We start from the raw sequence: 23,856 nt of genomic DNA, 5'->3' as shown, positions 1-23,856 counted from the left end.
CCTAAAGGTTGTCTAGTTCTTCAGGATTATGTATGTTAGTTTAACTTACTTCTGTTCATTAGGATATTTATACCTCTGTAAGGTTAGTTGTTAACTTATAGAAAAAATAATGATGCATACATCATTGTCTAATGGATAATAATGCAAATAATTTTTTTCAGAAGGAATGTAAATGTTTACAGAAAAGTTTACAGTGTAAAGTATACAGTGTATTGCCCTAGAGAGCATTAGCCAGTTTTGTATGTAATTTAGCAATTTTATCCCAGGCATCTTTCTTTTAATGGCTCTAAATTCGTGTCTCTCCTTTGAACTAGATTTGCCATCTTGCTCAGTTCCTCAATAAAAACCAACAAGGTTTTAAAATAATAGGCGATTATTAACTATATTCACCACACCGTGCAATATATCTAAAATAACAACAACAACAACAACAAACTCATTCCTCCTGCCTAACTGAGACTTTGTGCCCTTTGACCATCAGCTCTCCAGTCCCCCAATTTCCATAGTCTCTGGTGACTAACCACCATTCTATTCTCTAGTCATAAATCATAACATCATTTTGTACCCCATAAATACATCCAATTATACTTTAGCAATTTACAATTACACAAAAGAGAACACTGAAAGAAACCAACAAAGTAGAAAACGGAATACTCCACTGCATTTTGCCACAACTGGTTCTAACCATCTGAAGCTGTGAAATGACCACAAAGTTTGAGTTTCCCTCTTGCGGAAATTTCCACCTTAACTGAACCCAATTGAAGACTCTTTTCTGATGCACGTACAATGGAGTGATTTTAACCAACAGTGCACTTTTTTTTTTTTTTTTTTTGAGATGGAGTCTCATTCTGTCGCCAGGCTGGAGTGCAGTGGCGTGATGTTGGCTCACTACATCTCCGCCTCCTGGGTTCAAGTGATTCTCCGGCCTCACCCTCCTGAGTGGCTGGGACTATAGGAGCATGCCACCACATCCAGCTAATTTTTGTATTTTTAGTAGAGATGGAGTTTCACCATGTTGGCTGTTGCCAGGATGGTCTCGATCTCTTGACCTCATGATCTGCCTGCCTTGGCCTCCCAAAGTGCTGGGATTACAGGTATTTGCCACCGTGTCTGCAACAGTGGACATATTTATGGACTCACATCTTTCATACGGAATGCAAACTTTGCTTTTTTAATTAACATTAAGCCCATGGATCCCCACCCATTTCTGGCATATACCCACTCTTGTGATATTTTCTTCTAAATGATCTACTTAAAAATTTTCTTTACTCAAGTGTATATCCTGTTTCTTTGCCTAACAAGTAAGTAAACTCAGGTTTTCTTTTCTTTCTTTTCTTTTTCCTTCTTTTCTTTTTTTTTTTTTTTTGAAACCGAATCTTGCTCTGTCACCCAGGCTGAAGTGCAGTGGCACAATTTTGACTCACTGCAACCTCCATCTCCCAGGTTCAAGCGATTCTTCTGCCTCAGCCTCCTGAGTAGAGTAGCTGGGACTACAGGTTCCATGCCTGGCTAAGTTATTTTGTATTTTTAGTAGAGATGGGGTTTCACCATGTTGGTCAGGTTGGTCTGGAACTCTTGACCTCAAATGATCTGCCTGCCTCAGCCTCCCAAAGTTCTGGGATTACAGGCATTGAACCACCACACCTGGCCCATAATTTATTTTCTTAAATGGGCAATTTTCATTAACTGTGCCTTATAATCTCATGTGGCATGGTTCCAAAATACATACATTTATATCTGCTGCTTAATTTTCATGTCATGTGGTATAATAGCAATAAAATAAGTTTTTTAACAAGAGAGACCTATGTTTGGATGCCAGAATTCCTCAGGCAAGCCATTTACCACTTTAATTTTCATCGTTTCTCCTCCAACATTGGACAAATATATTTATCTTTAAGGCTGTTCAGAGGATTATGTGAAATAGTTTGTATCAGATGTCTTATGATGAATAAATAGTTCTCTTCTTTCTTGAAATATAAGAGCATGTAGCTTGAAGCCTCCTTCCACCCCTCAACCAAAAGAAGTCTTTTTTCATTACACTGTTGAGATTGTTTTATATTATTATTATTATTTGTGTTTTTAACTGACAAATAAAAATTGAATGTATTTATGGTATACAACATGTTTTGAAACATGTATACATTGGCTGAACCAAGCTAGTTAGCATATGTATTGCCTTACATACTTATCATTTTTGTGATGAGAGCACTTAAAAAACATACTGTCTCAAAAAACAACTACCAGTTATTTCTCAGAGCAAATCTGGAGGTGCTGAAACAAACCTATCTCAACCTGAGAATCAAATGTTTTATTATTTTAGGAGGGGTATCCCATAAATACAGGCAGCTCTTAGTTGATAGGACTAATTTGGCCAACTTGAAAGGAGAGCAAATGTCTAGTATTTGAATGAAATCCATTACTCGGGAAAATTGAACTAAGTTAATACAGAGAAACATCAAGGTAAAGGATAATTGTCTGACAAGGATATCCCTGAAAACAGCTTTTCCCCTTTCCTCTCTTGCATCCATATGGGGACTGCTAAGGTTAGAATGGTGATAGATTATACAGTAGGAACTCCTCTAGGAGAGAAATCAGGCCTTATTGATCTATCACGGTTCTCAGTATTATTTTTAATTATAATAAATCATTGATGAGTCATGAAATGTGGTAGTTCATCATTCTAAATTTGTCAATCTAAGTATAAACAGACAAAGTAGCTTGATGTCTTTAGTCAGTCAATTCAAACATGTGATTGGACGGATGGCTTTCGCTGACGTCAGGTTTGCATCATTTGATGGCTTTTTCCTGGTGTCAACACTTCTTTACATAAGGGGATCAGCACACCCTGGTCTAAGCAAAGAAAATATCTTACTCCTCTTGCCCCCACTACCCCAAGAATCCCTCAACATGTTGTATGGTCTCCAAGGAAAAATATTAAAAAAATATTCAAAGTCAGTGGTGCTTTAATATCTTTTTTTTTTTTTTTTTTTGCCCAGTTCTGGGCAAGAGTTCAAAGGAAGTGTCTGTTACAATGTTAGACACTTTCCAACAGAGTGGAAAAAAAATTCCAACCCAAATCTTATATTTGACCAGCTGCCATATCAAGTGATGGGATATTTCAGTTTTTAATCTAAATGTTCTTATTTAAAAGAAAGAGTTTTAGCTACCATTTAGATACTAGTGGGAATGATATATCTGAATTTCTCCGTGGATCAAAATTTGTTTTGAAAATACAGTCTTCTATTGAGTAGGGAAGCCTACATTTGAGAGGTAAATTGAATTCAGAAGTTTCTGATAAGTATGATAAGGAGCTAGTCAACAATCTTCATCATTCCTTCCAGAAAAGAAGTATAGACACTAAATACTTGGCATTGGACTACATTTTAAGATATTAAAGCCACTTTAGTTTGAAATCTTGTTTCAGTGTAACCAAAATTTGATGATGCAGCAGTAGTATTATAAAATTAGCCCTTAATTAAAATTTAATTAAAATTTATTTACATAACTAAATCAGTCCTCAGACTTTTTCTTCTTAATCCATTTTATATCTACCTTGTACAAGAAGCATTTCTTGGATAAGTTGAAAATTAGAGGAAGTATTTACTTAACCAAGAAGAAATAAACATTGATCCATGGATCACAAATCCTGGATTGTACAAGACAGTATTGACTTCCTATGATTATAATTTTAAAGTAAATATAATGAGTTACATATGAATCCAAATGTAAGTTCATTTTTTTACCTTTTGTAAGAGTTAAGATAAATTAAGATAAAAATGTTGTTTGTTTTGGAAACTTGATAACATATTTCTGTAAGAAAAGTAGGAAAAGTAGGTAGACGAGAGGAACATTTTTCAAATAGAATGAGTTGTTATCAACTAATTTCTTTACACTTCCTCACAGGACAGTATTTGTAATGGATACACTCTGTTTACAAAATTTGGACTATGATCTGAGATTACAAATTCTGTAGTTCTGTATTTAATCCTTGCATGCATTTATTACCTTTTCAGTATTGATTCTGAAGTTCAGAATCCAATTGTTTTTCTGAGAAGTGTGATCTGAGATTTATTTCTTGCAAAATGAAAAATAAAAGATACACCATCATGGGGAAATGAATGAAAGAAGCTTACTGGCTCTATTTGAATCCTAATTGTAATAGTTTTTGCTAATGTATCTTTATGACAAAGATCTGTGATGAACTTTGACTAGCATTGGGAGTGAAAATGTTCAGTTCTCAGTTTAAATTCTAAAGAGCAAAATGCATCTGCTAACTTCTGAATAGCAATAGTACCAAACTTGGTGCCTGCTGATTGAATTCAGATGCGGTTGCAGCTGGAAATCATTGTGGCCTCTTAGTTACTAGATGACTGAGGATATTAGACTGTGACAATCTTGATATTTATAGAAAATATAAAGTTTTTAAAATTTGTTTTTCCACACTCGTCTTTTTTTTCTTACCTATTTCACTTCTCTCCTTCCTACTGAGTTCTAAAAAAATATATGCTTGTAAAAACTCTATTTCAGGAGATTATTTAGTAAAATATCAAAGTCAGTTTTCTCCATCCTACTTTTCCCAATTCTACTGTTAAGTGGCTTTAACACACTGTACGTTATACCATGTATTTCACAGGTGTTGAAAATATTTTATTTTTTCTGCCCTGATTTTTGTATTTTGACTTTGTTGCGATATAAAGTTTTTACTTGTTTGTAGTAAAACAATCTTTGTGGCTTCTGGGCTAGTATCATACTTAGGACAGCTTTCTCTAGCTGAAGCTTATAAAATACTGTGCCCATGTCCTTTCTATTATTTGTGTTTTATTTTTAAAATTTATGTATTTAATCTAGCTAGAATTTTATTTGTTTTTATTTTCTTCTTCTTCCGTTTTTTTTTGTTTTTGTTCTGAAAGTTCTGAGGAAAGGACATTATGGTCTTTTTCTTAAATAATTGACTAGCCAGTTGTCCTCTCTTTTGTTTTACTTTTTAAATATCACAACATTCTCTCCTTTAAGTTCAAACAAGGGAAAACAAAGCTTTATGTGGTCACTATCAACTGTTCCATTTATTGATCTCACAAAAAAAGTTTGCAGTATCTCAGAGGTATTAATAAACACAGCTCCAGGGAAAATTGTCATAAAAGAAGGAATTTATTGCATATTCAATCTGCTTTTTATTTGAAGTAGAATGCTCTTCTGATTTATTCAAAAGTGCAATAGGGTAGTCAAGGAGAGCTTTTGATGGAGAATTTGTTGACAACTGAATTTTTATAAAGCTATAAAATGGTGGATTCCTGATTATTGGAAAGTTTTGTTTTGTCCAATTGGAAGATGAAGTGAAGCAGACAGTTTTACAATTCAAAAATTTTAAAGCAACCATCGCATTGCAGCTATATAAGGAATATAGACTTTATTAAAATTTTAACTATACCTGGAATCCTAGATTCTTGGCCATACACTAGGTGATGGTGGGAAAGCAATTTTCTGTCTTGGCTCTGTTCATAGTTTCATGGAGAAGCCAATCACCCCTATCTGTCTACAAACTCAAGGGAAGAACTGATTGCTACAGTCACCCAAAACTCATTCAAAAATTAGTTAATAATAATGAAATACCATTTTTTGTGTCCCTTTTTGTATCCCCCTACCATGGACACATACTCCCTTACTAGTAAATTTCTGATGAAAGTGGTGTGGGCTAAAAGATTGTTGTAGGGAACAGGAAATCTGATTTTGTCAAGGAAAATAAATAAGTCAAAAATAAATCACTGCCCATTGCAAGTAGTGAATTCAGTGAAAATGAAGAACTAATACATCAGAAGCTTCAAGTGGCAAGATCCTGCCAGAGATGGGGAATAGTTTAATGAGTTAAAGGCACACACTCTGAAGTCTTAGCTACCTGGGCTCCAATTCTGGGTCTATGGCTTGATGTGGTGTTTATTATTTATTGGCAACCATGTTTTATTTAGCCTCTGTGGCTTGCAGTTTCCTCTTCTGTGAAAACAGTATTATGAGGCTAAATTAATACAGGTAAAACATTTAGTATTCCTAAATGCTAGTTAATACTCTAAAGTTTTTGTTCTCTAAGAAGGACGTGTCCTTCAAAATCCTTACGCTCAGCATTCAACATTGTAAAATATTAAAAATAAAATTGTGCTTCAGGTGATTTAGAGGCTTTGAGAAAAGTTATACCCTGACACAGCCTTCATGTGTCTCATTTTCATTTTTCTATCCTTCAACTTTCTTGAAAGTACTTTGTAATGATTAGTAAGGCCTAAGAAGTCCACCTTTAGAATCTTATGTTTCTTAAAAGTGTGTTAGTTTCCAAAATATATAAGGAACACATCATTTTGAGGAGAATACAATAAAGTATATAAAAAAGTAGAATTCTACTACCCAGTAAAAAGCCTCATATAAGATTTAATATTTACTTCCACACTTTTCTTCTTAAGATTCATAGCTATTTTTTCATATCATTATATATTTATAAAAATGATTTCCAACAGCTGTATAATATTCTTTGATCTTTTAATCATAGTGTTTCTAACCATTCAGATATATCTATATAACTATATCTATTTTATAGTTCTCCTTGCTACAAATAATGCTGGTAAGAAATCCTTTTTTGCATCTTTGTTTGCCAAGGACAGATTTCTAAAACAGACTCTCCTCTGATGGTATATATTACCTAGGACCTTGGTATATATTGCCAAACTGTTTCCCAGAAAGTTTGTGCTGGTTTCTATTTCTACCAGCTGTATTGCTGCTACATTTAAGATAACATTTTTAAAACTGTTGACACTTTGATAGGTTATGTCTTAATTTGCATATCTTTTTTAATAAGTATGATTTTTTACAAGTATTTTTTCTTAGTAATCCAGTTGTATGTCTTTTTAATTAAACTTATATTTTGTGAATTTCTAAAATGTTGCCAATTTGTGAGTTATCCATCAAAATTAAAGTTAATTGTTATTTGCATTTATGTAGCTACTTGAAATTAATCTCTTATTTTATAGATTAAAATTTTTCTTTAATACAACTATGCCATTTAAGTGCAAGTGTTTATTTGGGGCTAAGTTTCAATCTAGTTGCATCTGCTATTCCAAGCGTTTTCCTCTTATTTAGGTGCCCACCTTCAAGGCTCTATATTTGCTAGATGCTTGCACCTGACTACACATTATCTCCTAAGAATCCTACCTAGACCTACCTTTGTATATATTTCCTTAAACTCAGTCATTTCTTTACATACTTACTGTGTTAGTCCATTTGTGTTGCTATAAAGGAATAGCTGAGACTGGATAATTTATAAAGACAAGAGGTTTATTTTGGCTCATGATTCTGCAGACTGTACAGGAAGCATGGCACTGGCATCTACTCCAGAAGAGGGCCTCAGGAAGTTTTCGATCGTGGTGGCAGGTGAAGGGGGAGCAACATGTCCCATAGCAAGAGAGAGAGAGGAGGAGATGCCAGAACCCTTTCAACACCAAGCTCTTGCCTGAACTATGAGGGTTAGAACTCATTACCATGGGGAGGGCACTAAGCCATTCATAAGGGAGTCATCCCCATTACCCAAAAACGTCCCACCAGTCTCTGCCTCCAACACTGGGGATCACATTTCAACATGAGATTTGGAGGGGACAAACATCCAAACAATATAATTTATTCCGTTAAATTCTACCTGGCTGACACACCAGTATCTCCAGGCAGAAGGATGTAATATCCTCTAATTGGATTGCAATGTATTAACAGTCTTTGTCTCCTAGATTGGTAAGTTGTTTGCATTTTAAGGAGTGGTTATAACATTAGGAATTTCAGACACAGTATTTGGTAAGTAGAAGAGACATTTTTAGGTAGAGAGGTGTTTTGAGTCAGATGAGACTTGACTATCAGGTAGATATTAGCAGCCTACTTAGATATAGAATAAGCCTGAGTTGCTTTTTATTTACAATTTCTCAGCTCTTATGTGATTTTTCATTGATTTCTACATGCTGCATACATCTTTAAATGTCAGCATGTTAACAATGTTAGATCCCAAATAGAAGGAAAAACCTGGCTTTGACAGAGTTAAAAAGGACCATAACTAAAAGACCTAGGAAGTTCACAGGAAGGGCAATTTAAATGATCAAGGAGGCTGAGCTTCTTAAACTCTCTAAAATGATGAACTAGAAATATTGAACTCCAGTCTAAAAGATCAAATGCTGATGTATAAGAAAGATCAAAGTGTATACAATCGCAAACATAATAAAGAATTAACAGGGAGATTTGTTCAAACTCAGTATGGAATAGCTATCAAATTCACAAATCACAATTCTAGAGAATTATGAGGAAAAGTATATAGCACGGCATAGTTAATAAAATTAGAGAATATAAAATTTCGAGATGAAAAACTCTCAAGGGGCTAGAAGCTGTCGTTGCTGGGTCATGTCTTCCTTGAGGCCGCCTTTAATGATGATTTCATGAGTGGGTATTTTTCTCTCTTACTTCTCTTTCCTCTCTCCTCTCTCCTCTCAGTAGAATAAGGCTAGGTGCTATTGTATCAAGTTTGTTTAGGGCCAGTGTCACAACTCTTATAGTTTATGTTAAATTTAGTGGTCCCTGATAAATATGTATTAAACATAAAATAATCAAAAATGGTTGTAAAGGTTGACAGCTTATGGTAATTTAGGAAACCATTAATTCTAAAAGAGCAGCGATTTTACAGAGTTTGAAGGCACTTAGGTGGTTTTCTTAGAGTAGGAAAAAAGCTATCATGCTGTATGTGTAATTTTCTGCAATTTTACCACTTAAACTAGATGTATCTGAAAATGGTTTCTTTATTCAATAGGCTATGAAATAAATTGCCTTTTCTGGGATAACGTAAAGGTCACTATCATGTTTTAGACTTTTAACAACTTTCATTGTGCTATAAATAACTTTGGCTAGCATTTTTATTTTATGAAACATAAGTTGTATAAATTGGATTTTCAACTGTATATGGTAGGTGAATTATGTTGAAAATGTGTACACAGCACATTGCTACAGGACTCTTTAATTAAAGTCCTTTTTCAAGGTTTCTGCTAATGTTAAAGCTAATATCTCTTAACATCTCTAGTTATTGAATTTTGAGTTTAGTGATTATGGGATAAGAAAATTATGTGAAACTGGTCAGAGAAATTTAAACAATCTTATCTGGGTTGGGCTGTTCTCAAATATTTCAAAAACTCTTCTTAAGAATAATTTCTTCATATTATTCTAGATATAGTTCTATCTTCCATATAACACTGTTTTTTTTTTTAATGGCAGATACAGGGAGTGTCATTGTTGACAAGGTGTCAGAGCAACATCAACATCTTGCTGACCAGCCCAGCTGGATTTTAACAGCTTCACTGAGAAAGGCCACATTGTGATAAAGATAACAACATTAAGAGTGGATACAAAAAATAAGAGGTGACACAGTTTATTTAGCACATACCCTAAAAGATTTCAGAACCATATTCAGGTTCATCTTTAAATTGTACTACCCAAAAACCTCTTCTTTTAGCTTGTTCAAAAATTATTTTATTAATTGGTTCACTCATCACTTTTACAGAATAATCAGTTAGCGAACATTGCCTGGCTCTATGGTAGAAATAAAGTGCCCAGGCAAGGTTCTTGGCTTTAAGGGACACAGGACAATTATGCAAAAACATATAATGCAAACATTAGCCCTAAGAGAAGCAGAAATCCTTGTGCACATTCAAAGGAAAGAATGATGAATCATTTTTGAGAAATTAGAGAAGAATTCATGGAGGAAAATAAATTTTGAAATTACTCCAACTATAAGCAGAGTTAGTGGCTGGGTAGAGGGCCTTCTTGAAAAATATAAGAATGCCAGTGAAGTCAATGGAAAAAAAAGTGAGTAGTTTTGATTTGCTAGATCACAGAGTGTACGTATTTATTCACTTATGCAACAAATACTTAATGAGTGCCTAGTTTTGAGGCTGTATTCTACTAGGTGGCCGGTGTACATCGATGAACAAAACTGACTTGGCCTAAGCCCTTATGGAGCAAATTATAACCTAGTGAGAAGGCAGGCAGAAAACAGTAAGCAAGCTATCATTAGAATATTCAACTGGTAACAGGGGCTACAAAGCTATAAACAAGAGACAGAGAGTGAAAATAAGTAACAAGGGAGGTTTATTTCATGTCATCAGAAATGTCTAAAGAAGAGATATTTAACTTCATACCTGAAAGATGAAAAGTAGCCAGCCAAGGAAAGAAGAGTATAATTCCAAACAGAGAATACAGCATGTGCAAAAGACCTGAAGGAGTATAGAGTTTGTATTTGAGAAACAGAAAGTCACGCACTGGAGAATAGTGAGAGAGGAACGCAGATCGAGCTGAGACTGAAGACGGAAACGGACCCAGATCAATCAGGGGCTTTTCTTATAATGGTGTTTGTTTGGAACTACATATGAGATGGGAAGTCATGAAATAATTAAACAGATCTGTAACATGATGTTGCTCTGGATGCCATATGCAAACTAAATGGACAGAAATAAGAAATGGAAGTGGGGCAAATTGCCAAGAAGCTATTGTAGTACTCTATGTGAGAAATGGTGGTTTCGATTGGAGTGCTTGCCAGTGAGATAGAAGTTTTTGAAGCCAAGATGTATTTACCAGGACTTGCTGATGGCCATTGAGACACAAAGCTGTTAAGGCTGGTTAGGTACTGGGCATGGGGCAGTCATGTGATTCAGCTTCACATCTTTTACTCCTGGAAGCCTTCACTGACCTTTGCAGGTTGGGGCAAGTGTCCCCTCTGCAGTGCTTGCATAATAGCCAAAGGTATCTGGCATTGCACTGTCCACATTATAGTGTAGTTACTTATTTATGTGTTTGTTTCCCCGATAGACAGTGAGTACCTTCAGGCCTCAAACCATATTCATCATTGTCACTTCTCACTTATAAACTCAGAATAAGAATTGGTTGAAGAAATGAGGTCAGGCTGAATTTGTTAATATTTTTTGATTTTCTAGAATATTAGAGGGAAATGTATAATAAAGAGATTCAAACAATATCAATTTAAAAGAAAGTGTTTGAAGAGCAAGACAGTAAATTAATCTGTATATTAAGCTGTAAATAGTTTAAAAGTAGTTGGGCTTGTAATTTTTAAATTATTTAACATGCCAAAAAAACCTGTTTGCTTTTAAATATACTTCAGAGTATATGAATCAAATACTCTTTTACTAAAATTTGTTCATCCTCTAATCTACAAGTATCATATGATTTGATCAAAGCTCTGTAAGTTTGATGATTTACCCAGATCAGTTTTAAGTCCCATCGATAATTTGAAGTAGGATATTTGAGAGGCAGAAGACCTGGTTTATATTCATGTCTCACCATTAACTAGTGGGTCAGTTTATTCCTATAGACCTCCTTTATCACTTCTCATATTGTTCAAGCATGTTTACGTTGTGTTCACAGCTCTCCTAGGGTCTGCAGGTGTTTAGGGAAAGTGGTGGAGGAAACTGCAATCAAATACTGTACAATCTACCCTGGCCTATACTTCCGGTACTCAAGTAAGTTTGAATTGCTTAAGTATAGTCTCTTGAATAGGGAATTGTTAAAGGCCTTTTAAAGAAAAAAAGTTCTCATGCACCAGCAGGAAAGATGCATGTGGAGGAAAGTGAGTCTGAGGAAGATTTAGGGAAAAAAATAAACAGGATTCAGTCTTCAAGTATTTATGAAGATATAAGGAAGCAACCTGATTCAGTTCCCTACTGAATTATGTTAAGTAAAAGAAATACTTAGCAAAAAAGCAGCATAGGTATTTGCAGTAGAAATACCCACTTGACCCCACCACCCACTTCCCCTTCTAATGAAAACTGCCCATTTCCAACCATGGTTTCTAGGGAGTCAAGTTTATACCCCATAGTCCTTCATCTCTGCCTTTCTGCCCAATTGATAGAAGCTGAGATGCCCAAGAGAGCAATCTGTGTGAGTGGTTCCTAGAGCTGCTTTAGATGTAGTTCTTTAGTGTTACCTAGTCTCAGGTCTGGTCCACATATGTTCCTAAAATAAACTCCCATCTCCTTGAAGTAGATTGAAATAGTCCCCATTTGCCACCAAAAGAGCAAAACTAAAAATAGTGTTGATCAGTTATGTATGAGAAAATGAAAACCCTTTGTTTAAAAAAGAATTAGGGAGAAAGAAACCTATTTCCAGTTAGAGTCAAGGATGGCTCTAACTTATTTTTCATTTAGAAGTGACCATCTCTAGGGGTGTTAACATTCCTAAAGCCCTGACTGCAGCTTCCAAATGTTGTCCATAGTTTTAGGTCTTGCCCTAGATCTCTGGGTGCTAAAGCTCCTGGTGCACCAGAGCCACTCTGGAAAGCCTGCTGCAAATATTGATTCAAGGGCCTCATCTCCAAGGATTATGCAGGAAGTCTGGGGTATGCTTAGGCACCTCTAATTTTAATGAGCTCCATAATGATTCTGACACAGCCAGATTTCAAAACCATGCCCAGTGACCTCAAGCAGTTTTGACTCAGAGTTGCACTCATATATCTTGAGATGTATGGCTTTCTGCTAATATGTCCCTCTGTTTTTAGTTCCTAAATTAAAAACAAAGATTTCTTTTTCTTTCTCTATGTACTCTGCTGGTAATAGCATGATAACATTTGAGTCTTTATATCTGATCTCGCTGTTTTTGCTTCCTATAGAAATAAAAAATAAGTGACTTATCATTCTTGGAAAATTTAAATTGATATTGCAGGGAAAGCATGACATCAGTGAGTCCCATATGAACTTTCCCCTTCTGAAAAGATCAACCACCACAGCTCCTTAAAAAAATTATTAGCTCAAGCCTATAATCCCAGCACTTTGGGAGGCTGAGACGGGGATCACGAGGTCAGGAGATCGAGACCATCCTGGCTAACACGGTGAAACTCCGTCTCTACTAAAAAATACAAAAAACTAGCTGGGCGAGGTGGCGGGCGCCTGTAGTCCCAGCTACTCGGGAGGCTGAGGTGGGAGAATGGCATGAACCCGGGAGGCGGAGCTTGCAGTGAGCTGAGATCCGGCCACTGCACTCTAGCCTGGGCGACAGAGCAAGACTCTGTCTCAAAAAAAAAAAAAAAAAAAAATTATTAGTATTCTTTTTGATTGACAAATTATAATTGTATACATTTATGAAGTACAGTGTAATGTTTTGATATATGTATACAAAGTGGAACAAGTAAATCAAGTCAATTAACATATTAGTCACCTCGTCACCTCACTTGCCTATCTTTTTTTAGGGTGAAACATTTGAAACTGAATATCTTAGTGATTTTGAAATAAACAATACATTATTATTGACTATTAATTACCCTGTTGTACAATAGATTCCTCTTGTCTATCTGAAACTTTTTACATTTTGATCAACAACTCTTCATTCCCTTTCTCTTCATAACCACAACTCCCAGCCGCTGGTAAGTTATGGTCATTCTACTTGCTACTTCTATGATTTCAAATTATTTAGATTCCATGTATAAGTGATACCAGTTGTTTTTCTGTGTCTGGCTTATTTCACTTAGCATTATGTACCTCAGATTAATTTGTATTGTTGAAAATGACAGGATTTCCCCCTTTTATGACTGAATAGTATTCCATTGTGTGTATATACCACATTTTCTTTATACATTCAGAAACTGATGAACATTTAGGTTGATTCCATATCTTAGTTATTGTGAATAATGCTGCAGTGAGTATGAAGGGCTAATATGATTTTAGTTTCTTTGGATATATACTCAGAAGTATAAGATTACTGGATCATATGGTAGTTATATTTTTAGTTTTTAAAGGAACCTTCATGTCATTTTCCATAATGGCTGAACTAATTGACATTTGCAGTAACAATGCACAGAAGTTCCCTTTTCTTAGAATCCTTGACAACACTTTATTTTCTAGCTTTGTGATAAAAACCATTCCAGCAGGTGTGAGGTAATATCTTTTTGTAGTTTTTATTTGCATTTAGCTAATGATTAGTGATGCTGAGCATTTTTTTTTTTTTTTTGTATACCTATTGGCCATTGATGTGGTTTGGCTGTGTCCCAACCCAAATCTCATCTTGAATTCCCACTGTTGTGGGCGGGACCCAGTGGGAGGTAATTGAACCACGGGGGTAGGTCTTTCCTGTGCTGTTCTCGTGATAGTGAATAAGTCTCACGAGACCTCAGGTTTTATAAGGGAGAAGTACCCTGCCAAACACTCCTTTTGCCTACTGCCATCCATATAAGATGTGGCTTGCTTCTCTTTGCCTTTGGCCATGATTGAGGCCTCCCTAGCCACATGGCATGGTGAGTCCATTAAACCTCTTTTTCTTCTCAATCTCAGGTATGTCTTTATCGGCAACCTGAAAACAAACTAGTATAGTAAATTGTTACCAGTAGAGTGAGGTGCTGCTCTAAAGATACCCGAAAATGTGGAAGTGACTTTGGTACTGGGTAACAGGCAGAGGTTGGAACAGTTTGGAGGGCTCAGAAGAAGATAGGAAAATGTAGGACAGTTTGGAACTTCCTAGAGAATTGTTGAATAGCTTTGCCCAAAATGCTGATAGCGATATGGACAATAAACTAGGCTGAGATGGTCTCAGGGGGAGATGAGGAACTTGTTGGGAACTGGAGCAAAGGTGGCTCTTGTCGTTTTTTAGTAAAGAGACTGGCAGCATTATGCCACTGCCCTAAAGATTTGTGGAATTTTGAACTTGAGAGAGATGATTTAGGGTATCTGGTGGAAGAAATTTCTAAGCAGCAAAGCATTCAAGAGGTGACTTGGGTGGTATTAAAGGCATTCATTTTTACATGGGAAGCAGAGCATAAAAGTTCAGAAAATTTGCAGTCTGACAATGTGATAAAAAAGAAAATCCCATTTTCTGAGGAGAAATTCAAGCCTGCTGCAGAAATTTGCATAAGTAATGAGGAGCTGAATGTTAATCCCTAAGACAATGCAGAAAATGTCTCCAGTGCAGATCAGAGATTTTCACGGCAGCCCCTCCCATCACAGGCCTGAAGGCCTAGGAGAGAAAAATGGTTTTGTGGGCTGGGCCAAGGGTCCCCATGCTATGTGCAGCCTAGCGACTTGGTGTTCTGTGTCCTACCCACTCCAGTCATGGCTGAAAGGTGCCAACCTAGAGCTCAGGCCATGGTTTCAAAGGGTGCAAACCCCAACACTTGGTAGCTTCCATATGCAATTGAGCCTACAAGAGCACAGAAGTCAAGAATTGGGGTTTGGGAACCTCTGCCTAGATTTCAGAGGACATATGAAAATGCCTGATATCCAGGAGGAAGTTTGTTGCAGGAGTGGGGCCCTCATGGAGAACCTCTGGTAGGGCAGTGCAGAAGAAAATTGGGGTCAGAGCCCCCATACAGGGTCCCTACTAGTATACTGCCTAGTGGAGCTGTGAGAAGAGGGCCATTATCCTCTAGACCCCAGAATGGTAGATCCACCACCACTGACAGCTTGCACCATGCACCTAGAAAAGCCAGACTGTGCAAAGCCACAGTGGAAGAGCTTCCCAAGACCATGGGAACCCACCTCTTGTGTCAGTATGACCTGGATATAAGACATGGCGTCAAAGGAGGTCATTTTGGATCTTTGAGATTTGACTGTCCTGTTGGATTTTGGACTCAGATGGGGCCTGTAGCCCGTTTGTTTTGGCCAGTTTCTCTGATTTGGAATGGCTGTATTTACCCAATGCCTGCACCATACCCCTCCACTGCCCACTGCATTTAGGGAGTAACTAACTTGCTTTTAATTTTACAAGCTCATAGGTAGAAGGGACTTGCCTTGTCTCAGATGAGACTCTGGACTGTGGACTTTTGAGTTAATGCTGACATGAGTTAAGACTTTGGGGGACTTTTGGGAAGACATCATTGGTTTTGAAATGTGAGGACATGAGATTTGGGTGGGACCAGGGGCAGAATGATATAGTTTGGTTATATCCCCACCCAAATCTCATGTTGAATTCCCACTGTTGTGGGAGAGACATGGTAGGAGGTAACTGAATCGTGGGGGCAGGTTTTTTCTGTAATGCTCTCATGAAAGTGAGTAAGTCTCACGAGATCTGACAGTTTTATAAGGAGAAGTTCCTCTGCACAAATGCTCTTTTTGCCTGCTGCTATTCATGTAAGATGTGACTTGCTCCTCATTGCCTTCCACCATGGTTGTGAGGCCTCCCTAGCCATGTGGAACTGTAAGTCCACAGTAGACCTCTTTTTCTTCTCAGTCTTGGGTATGTCTTTATTAGCAGCATGAAAATGGACTGATACAGTCATTAAAACACCAGAGTTTCTATGTTTAGTTTCTTTCCCTCTGACTACCCCAATTCACTCCACCTCCTCTTCCAGGAAGTACAGAAATTGCAAACAATAGAGATGTTCATTGGTCAAAGCTCTTACCTTAAAAAGTATTTGCTTTATTGCCTCACTCTTTTGGACATACTGAAACATACCTGATATGGTTTGGAGATTTGTTTCCTCCAAATCTCATGTTGAAATGTGATTCTCATTGTTGAGGAAGGAGCCTAGTGGAAAGTGTTTGGGTCATGGGGGTTAATTCCCTCCTAAATGGCTTGGTGCCTTTACTGAGGTAATGAGTGGGTTCCTACTCTATTACTTCACATACTGCTGGTTGTTTAAAAAAGCCTGGAACCTCCCCAAACCTTTCTTGCTCCCTTTCTTGCCATATGAGATGACAGCTCTCATTTTGCCTTCCATTATAATTGGAAGCTTCTTGAGGCCTCACCAGAAGTCAAGCAGGTGCTGCTGCCATGCTTGAACATCCTACAGAACCATGAGCCAAATAAACCTCTTTTCTTTTTAAATTGCCCAGCTTCTGGTATTACTTCATGGCAACTCAAAACTAACACAATACCTAAACACAGAACATTTCTAAATCACAGGACTGTATAGTTTGAAATCATTACAAATTTCTGGTCTCCAGCCTTGTTTAAGTTCTAATTATTTATTTTTTCATTCTCAACAGCTACAATTAACCATAGTGTCATCTAGTATGGCTAATCTCCTGGTTTCCCCAAGACTGAGGGTGTTCCCAGAGCATGGACTTTCAGTGCTAAAGCCAAGTAAGTCCCTGGCAAGCTGGAATGAGGTAGTTACCCTAGACTCATCAGACCTTCTCTTTGACTGAATTTTCCTTACTTCTGATAAGAGGTCTAATTTCTTACTTATAGAGAAAATAGAGGCTATCAGGTAGAAAATTTCTCAATATCCTTTCCTACCCATTAAAAAATATCTGGCTAGGGACCTGCTTTTATTTGTTATCTCCACTTTTCATGTCTTATTCACATCTAATCACTCATCATATCTAATAATTCTTTTCCATCAGTGTAGTGTTAAAGAAAAATTTGCCATGTTCAATTATGCACCTAGAAACTGTCCCTACATGACTCTCAACTTTTTTCTATGTCCACATTTTTTTTAACTTACAACCAAGCATGACCAAATCCAAGGGAGGGGGTTATTATGTTCTCTCTCTTTTTTTTCCTATGTGAAATAAGCTCCCCTTTCTATCCTTATATGTAGTGCTTTCATTTTCAGCCTATACATTTCTTGAGTGATCCTGCTGTCCTCTGAGTAGCAGGCAGATAGACCCTGCTTTGTTTTGTGTTTCAAATATCTGGCAGCCTTTATTGTTTCTTTAACAATATAAACATGGACAAGTATTGCACATCTTAAACACAAAGCACACTCTTTCTACACTCGACCATCTCTTATCCTGTCTCTATCCTTCCTTACTAGTTATTTAGTTTGAGAAAGAAATGTGCCTTTTCTCTTCACTTTCTCCATGAACTGCACTGTCATTGCCTTTTCAATGTACTTCAACCAATCTGCTTTTGTATAATCACCAATGACCATCTTGTTGCTAAAGTTTATAGAAAATGCTTGCCTCCTATCTGTGACTTACAAATGAGTTTATATTTAAAATCATATAAAAGATTATAGAAAAATCATAGAAAAAATACAAAGATTGGTTTTTCGAAAGAATAAATAAAGCAGATACACTGCTAACAAGGGTAATAAGAAAAAAGAGATAAGATAAAAATAAACACAATCAGGAATGGCAAAGGGGTTATTATCACTGACCCCGCAGAAATACAAAACCCTCAGAGACTGGTATGAACACCTCTATGCATGCAAGCATAAAAGCCTGGAAGAAATGGATGAATTCCTGGAAACATAAAACCTCCCAAATTGAACTAGGAAGAAATTGAATTCCTGAACAAACCAATAATGGGTTCAAAATTGAATTAGTAATAAAGACTCCAGAAAAAGCCCAGAACCAGATGATTTATAGCTCAATTCTACCAGCTATATAAAGAAGAGGTGGTGCCATTCCTACTGAAAGTATTCAAAAAATTGAGGAGGATGGACACTTTCATATCTCATTCTATGAGGCAAGCATCATTTCAATACCAATATCTGGCAGAGACACAATTAATAAAGAAAATTTCAGGCCAATATCCTTGATGAAAATAAGTGCAAATATCCTCAATGAAACACTAGCAAACTGCATCCAGCAGTACATCAAAACTCTAATCCACCATGATCAGGTAGGCCTTACCTTGGGATACAAGATTTATTCAACATACTCAAATCAATAAATGTTATCCATTACATGAACAGAACTGAAAACTAAAACCACATGATCATCTCAATAGATGTAGATAAGGCTTTTGATAAAATTCAACATCTTTTCATAATAAAAAGTCTCAACAAACTAGACATTGAAGGAATGTACTTCAAAATAGTAAGAGACATCTATCAAAGACCACAGCCAACATCATACTAAATGGAAAAAATCTGGAAGCATTCCCTTTGAAAAGAAACAAGGATGTACTCTCACCACTCTATTCAACATAGTACTGAAAGTCCTAGCCAGAGCAATCATGCAAGAGAAAGAAATAAAAGGCATTCAAACAGGAAGAGAGGAAGTCAAATTATCCCTGTTTTCAGATGATATAATTCCACACCTAGAAAACCCACAGTCTCTGCCCAAAGCCTCCTTGATCTGATAAACAACTTTAGCAAAGTTTCAAGACACAAAATCGTTGGACAAAAATCAGTAGAACTCCTGTACACCAACAACATCCAAGTTCGGAACCAAATCAAAAATATAATTCCATGTATGATAGCCACAAAACAAATAAAACATCGAAGAATACAGCTAACCAGGGAGGTAAAAAATCTCTACAATGAGAAAAAAAAAACACTACTAAAGAAAATCAGAGATGACACAAATAGAAAAATATTCCATGCTCATGGATAGGAAGGACCAATATTATTGAAATGATCATAATGCTAAAAAAAATTATAGATTCAATGCTATTCTTATCAAACTACCAATGACATTCTTTACAGAAGTAGAAAAGCAATCTTAAAACTTACAGTGAATAACAACAAAAAAGAGCCCAAACAGCCAAGGCAGTCCCAGAGAAAAAAAAAAAAAAAGAAAAAGAAAGAAAAAAAGAACAAAACTGGAGGCATCACATTACTCAACTTCAAATTATACTGCAGAGCTACAGTAACCAAAGCATCATGATACTGGTACAGAAACAGACACATAGACCAATAGAACAGCATAGAGAGCCCAGAAATAATGCTGCATGCCTACAACCATCTAATCTTTGGCAATGTTGACAAAACAACCATCTAATCTTTGGCAATGTTGTTTTTGTCAACATTGCCAAAGATTAGATGGTTGGGTAAGGACTCCTTAGTCAATAAATGGTGCTGGGAAAACTGGCTAGCCATATATAGAAGATTGACACTAGACTACTTCCTTACACCTATAGAAAAATCAATTTATGATGCATTAAAGAATTAAATGTAAAATATAAAGCTATACAAACCCTATAAGATAACCTAGGAAATACCATTATGAACATAGGCCCTGGCAAAGACTTCATGACAAAGATACCAAAAGCAATAACAACAAAACAAAAATTGACAAATGGAACCTAAGTAAACTAAAGAGCTTCCGCACAGCAAATGAAACTATCAGGCAACCTACAGAATGAGAGGAAATGTTTGAAAAGCATGCATTTAGCAAAAGTCTAATATCCAGAATCTCTAAGAAACTTAAATTACAAAGCAAAAACCAACCCCATTAAAAATGAGCAAACAACATAAACAGTTTTCAAAAGAAGATATGCAAGCAGCTAACAAGCATATGAAAAAAGGCTCAACATCACTAATCATTAGAGAAATGCAAATCAAAATCAAAGTGTGAGATACCATCTGACACTAGTCAGAATGACTATTATTAAACAGTTAGAAAATAATTTATGCTAGTGAGGTTGCAGAGAAAAGGGAACACTTATACACTACTGGTGGGAATGTAAATTAGTTCAGCCATTGTGGAAAGCAGTGTGGCAATTTCTCAACATACTTAAAACAGAATTACCATTCAACCCAGCAATCCCATTGTTAGCTATTACTGTATACCCAAAGGAATATAAATCATTCTACCATAGAGACAGGTGCATGTCTATATTCATCACAATACTATTCACAATAGCAAACACATGGAATGAACTTAAATGCACATAAACAGGAGACTCAGTAAAGAAAATGTGGCACACATACACCATGGAATACTACTCAGCCATAAAAAATGAGATCATGTCCTTTGAAGAAACATGGAAGAAGCTAGAGGCCATTATCCTAGGCAAACTAACACAGAAACAGAAAATCAAATGTCACATGTTCTCACTTATAAGTGGGAGCTAAACACTGAATACACATGGACACAAAGAAGGGAACAATAGTCACCAGGGCCTACTTGAGAGTGGAGGGTGGGAGGAGGTTGATGATGGAAAAGCTGACTACTGGGTACTATGCGTATTACCTGGGTGAGGTAATAAGTAATAAGTAATAATAATAGGTAATAAGTAATAATATGTACACCAGACTCCCATGACTTGCAATTTATCTATAGAACAAACATGTACATGTTTCCCTCAACCTAAAATGAAAGTTTTTTTAAAAAACTAGATGACCAGAACTTATAAAGAATAATAAAACATCATCCATAATTCTTACATGCAGAACTAAATCGTTCTCTGAGGTTTTTGTCACTATTTACAATTCTACAAATCAGTTACAACTCCTTTCTTAAAATGATTCTGGTTGTATTTATAGTCCTATGGAAGTTCCCTCTCAGTCGTTTTGTTAAACCCTCATCTAGTACCCAAAATGTACTCAAATATTGATGTTTCCAGCTTTACAACCTCATCTCACTGTTCCATTTACACTATAGATTCTCCCTGGCTGAGTTACTTTTTCTAGCATCATGGCTGTATCTACAACCTAATTCTGAGATCTGCCAAATCTTTCTCTACATACCAAGTTCCATATGACTTTTCTTCAAGTGCCGCAATCTCAACACTCCCTCAAACTGATTTTATTGTATCCCAATTCCACTATCAGAAACATCCTCTACTGATGACACAACTATCAACCCCGTTAATTGGTTATTATCTTTGATTTCTCTTGCCAACCATTCACATGCAGCCAGTTATTAATTCTATTAAGCCTCTTTTAAATTTTTTAGCTCTTCCTCTCTGCCTGGGAGTGGACTCATTTAAGAACTGTATTTGTGCAGTAGTCTTCTAAATGGAGTCTTGACCTCTAGGCTTGGCCTTCTTCAATCAATTTTTTTCCCTGCTGCTAAAGTGATTTTTTGAAAACATACATCTGAACATTGTGCTTAAGATCATGGGCTCTTGAATTAGACAGCTCTAGATTTATACTAGTAATAATACTTACTCACAGTAACCTTGGACAAGTTGTTTAACCTCTTTAGCCTCAATTTTGTCACTGATAAATTGGGATTATGATACCTATATCAGAGTATTATCTTGAGAATCAAATAAGTAATTGATATAGTTTGGCTGTGTCCCCATCTAAATCTCATCTTGAATTGTAACTCCCACAATTCCCACGTGTCAAGGGAGGAACGAGATGAGAGGTGATTGAATTATGGGGGCAGGTCTTTCCTGTGCTGTTCTTGTGATAGTGAATGAGTCTCACGAGATCTGATAGTTTTAAAATGGGATTTTCCCTGCACAAGCTCTCTCTTTGCCTGCCACCATCCATGGAAGATGTGACTTGCTCCTCCTTGTCTTCTGCCATGATTGTGAGGCCTCCCTAGCCATGTGGAAGTGTAAGTCCATTAAACCTCTTTCTTTTGTAAATTGCCCAGTCTCAAGTACGTCTTTACCAGCAGCATGAAAACGAACCAATACAGTAATCTATTTAGCCCAGTGCACTGCAAATAAATAGTACTCAATATATGGTTGCTTCCATTATCATTATTATTATTCCTATTGTCTTTGTTGATACTTATTATAGCTCTGTGTGGCTGAATTTCTTCAATGTTTTCTCATTGAGTTTATCATAAAATCTTAACCCTTGGGTGATATAGAAGGCTTTTTCTAATTATGTCTTGTTTGGCTTCTCTAAACTCATTTCCTGTAGTTTCCTTTCTCACTCTATCCTCCAGTCATAGTAAATTGTATACATTTTTTTTCCCACAGCACTCATTTCTTTTTCTTTCTCTTCTTTCTGTATTTCTTCAATATTCCTTGCATTAACTGTTATTTTCCTGGCTAAATCCAATGCATTCTTGAATGCAAGGTCATATTTTAATCTTTCCTAAAGAACTCCCCCTTCTACCATTTTTATCATAGTCTGTATGAAGTATCCTATTTACTCTCTTAATTTCTTGTTCACATATGAGTCTATCCTGCCATGCTATTCAACATATATGATTATCTTCCCCAATAAGCTGTGAATGTCTTGAAGCTACCCACAGGGTTTTATTAATCTTTGTGTTACCAATTTCCATCCAAAAATGGGCAAATAGTAGTTAGTATTCAAACGTTGAATGGTATGCAGGTTTTAGATGTTCAGAATCATATTGTTCCAACATGGTGCTGCATCACATTATTAAGGATTATTTAAAAAATAAATTGATTATTCAATACCTAAATGAATTCCGTAAGTAGAAAACTATATAATAGTTGAAAACTTCGTTTAAAAATTTCAAGGAAAGGATAATATTTGACTTTATGGTACAAGATTTTATTAAGTGAAAGAAATAGAAGCAGGTATTTAGGAAAAAGGAAGTATTAAAAAAAGACAGAAGGAACTAGTAGATAGCAAATGTTCTCTGTGTGCTAAGCACAAAGTTGGCCCTGAAATAATGTTTTTATTACTTTTTCACTTAACTCTCACTTACTTTTTGAGATGGATAGCCGATGACACTAACGGTCAAAAGATTTAAGTAAATTGATCATGTTCATACTGTGCTAGCTAGTGAAGATGGGATTCAAATATATTTCTGCCTTTGAATCCCATCTTTACTTTGAAGGGTTGCTTTCTCCACAATAGGCTGATTCACCACATATAGAATGACCACGTGAAGTCAGAACAATGAGAGTAAGTAATCCTGAATTTAGAGTTCTGAGAGTAAGTAATCCTGAATTTAGATTATGACGGACCTTCAAAGTCAGCCCAAGGAAGCATTTAGTACTCCCTATTAAGTAACCGTAACATTCTTTCTGCTCTCTATACAGTGGAATTGTAGAGGCTGTATCAAAATCAAGAACTGGCAAAAAAGTACAGGAAGTCTGCTAATACTATCCTTTTCTGCACCCATGGCAGGCAATGCTATATGATCATATACTATTTCTTCCCAGGCCTGGGTATAGCCTCAAAACTCTTATTAATGAATAGATATTCATTAAAAGATTTCAATTGATTTATAACAATTCATTCTTCCTAGAATCACTTTAATTTTCTTATAGGGAATTACCACACCACCATTTTGAGCAAGC

The sequence above is a fragment of the Theropithecus gelada genome, chromosome 8, assembly GCF_003255815.1.
Source record: "Theropithecus gelada isolate Dixy chromosome 8, Tgel_1.0, whole genome shotgun sequence".
NCBI classification, from domain to species: domain Eukaryota; kingdom Metazoa; phylum Chordata; class Mammalia; order Primates; family Cercopithecidae; genus Theropithecus; species Theropithecus gelada.
The sequence above is the reverse complement of the archived record's forward strand: the minus strand, read 5'-3'. Positions refer to the sequence as shown.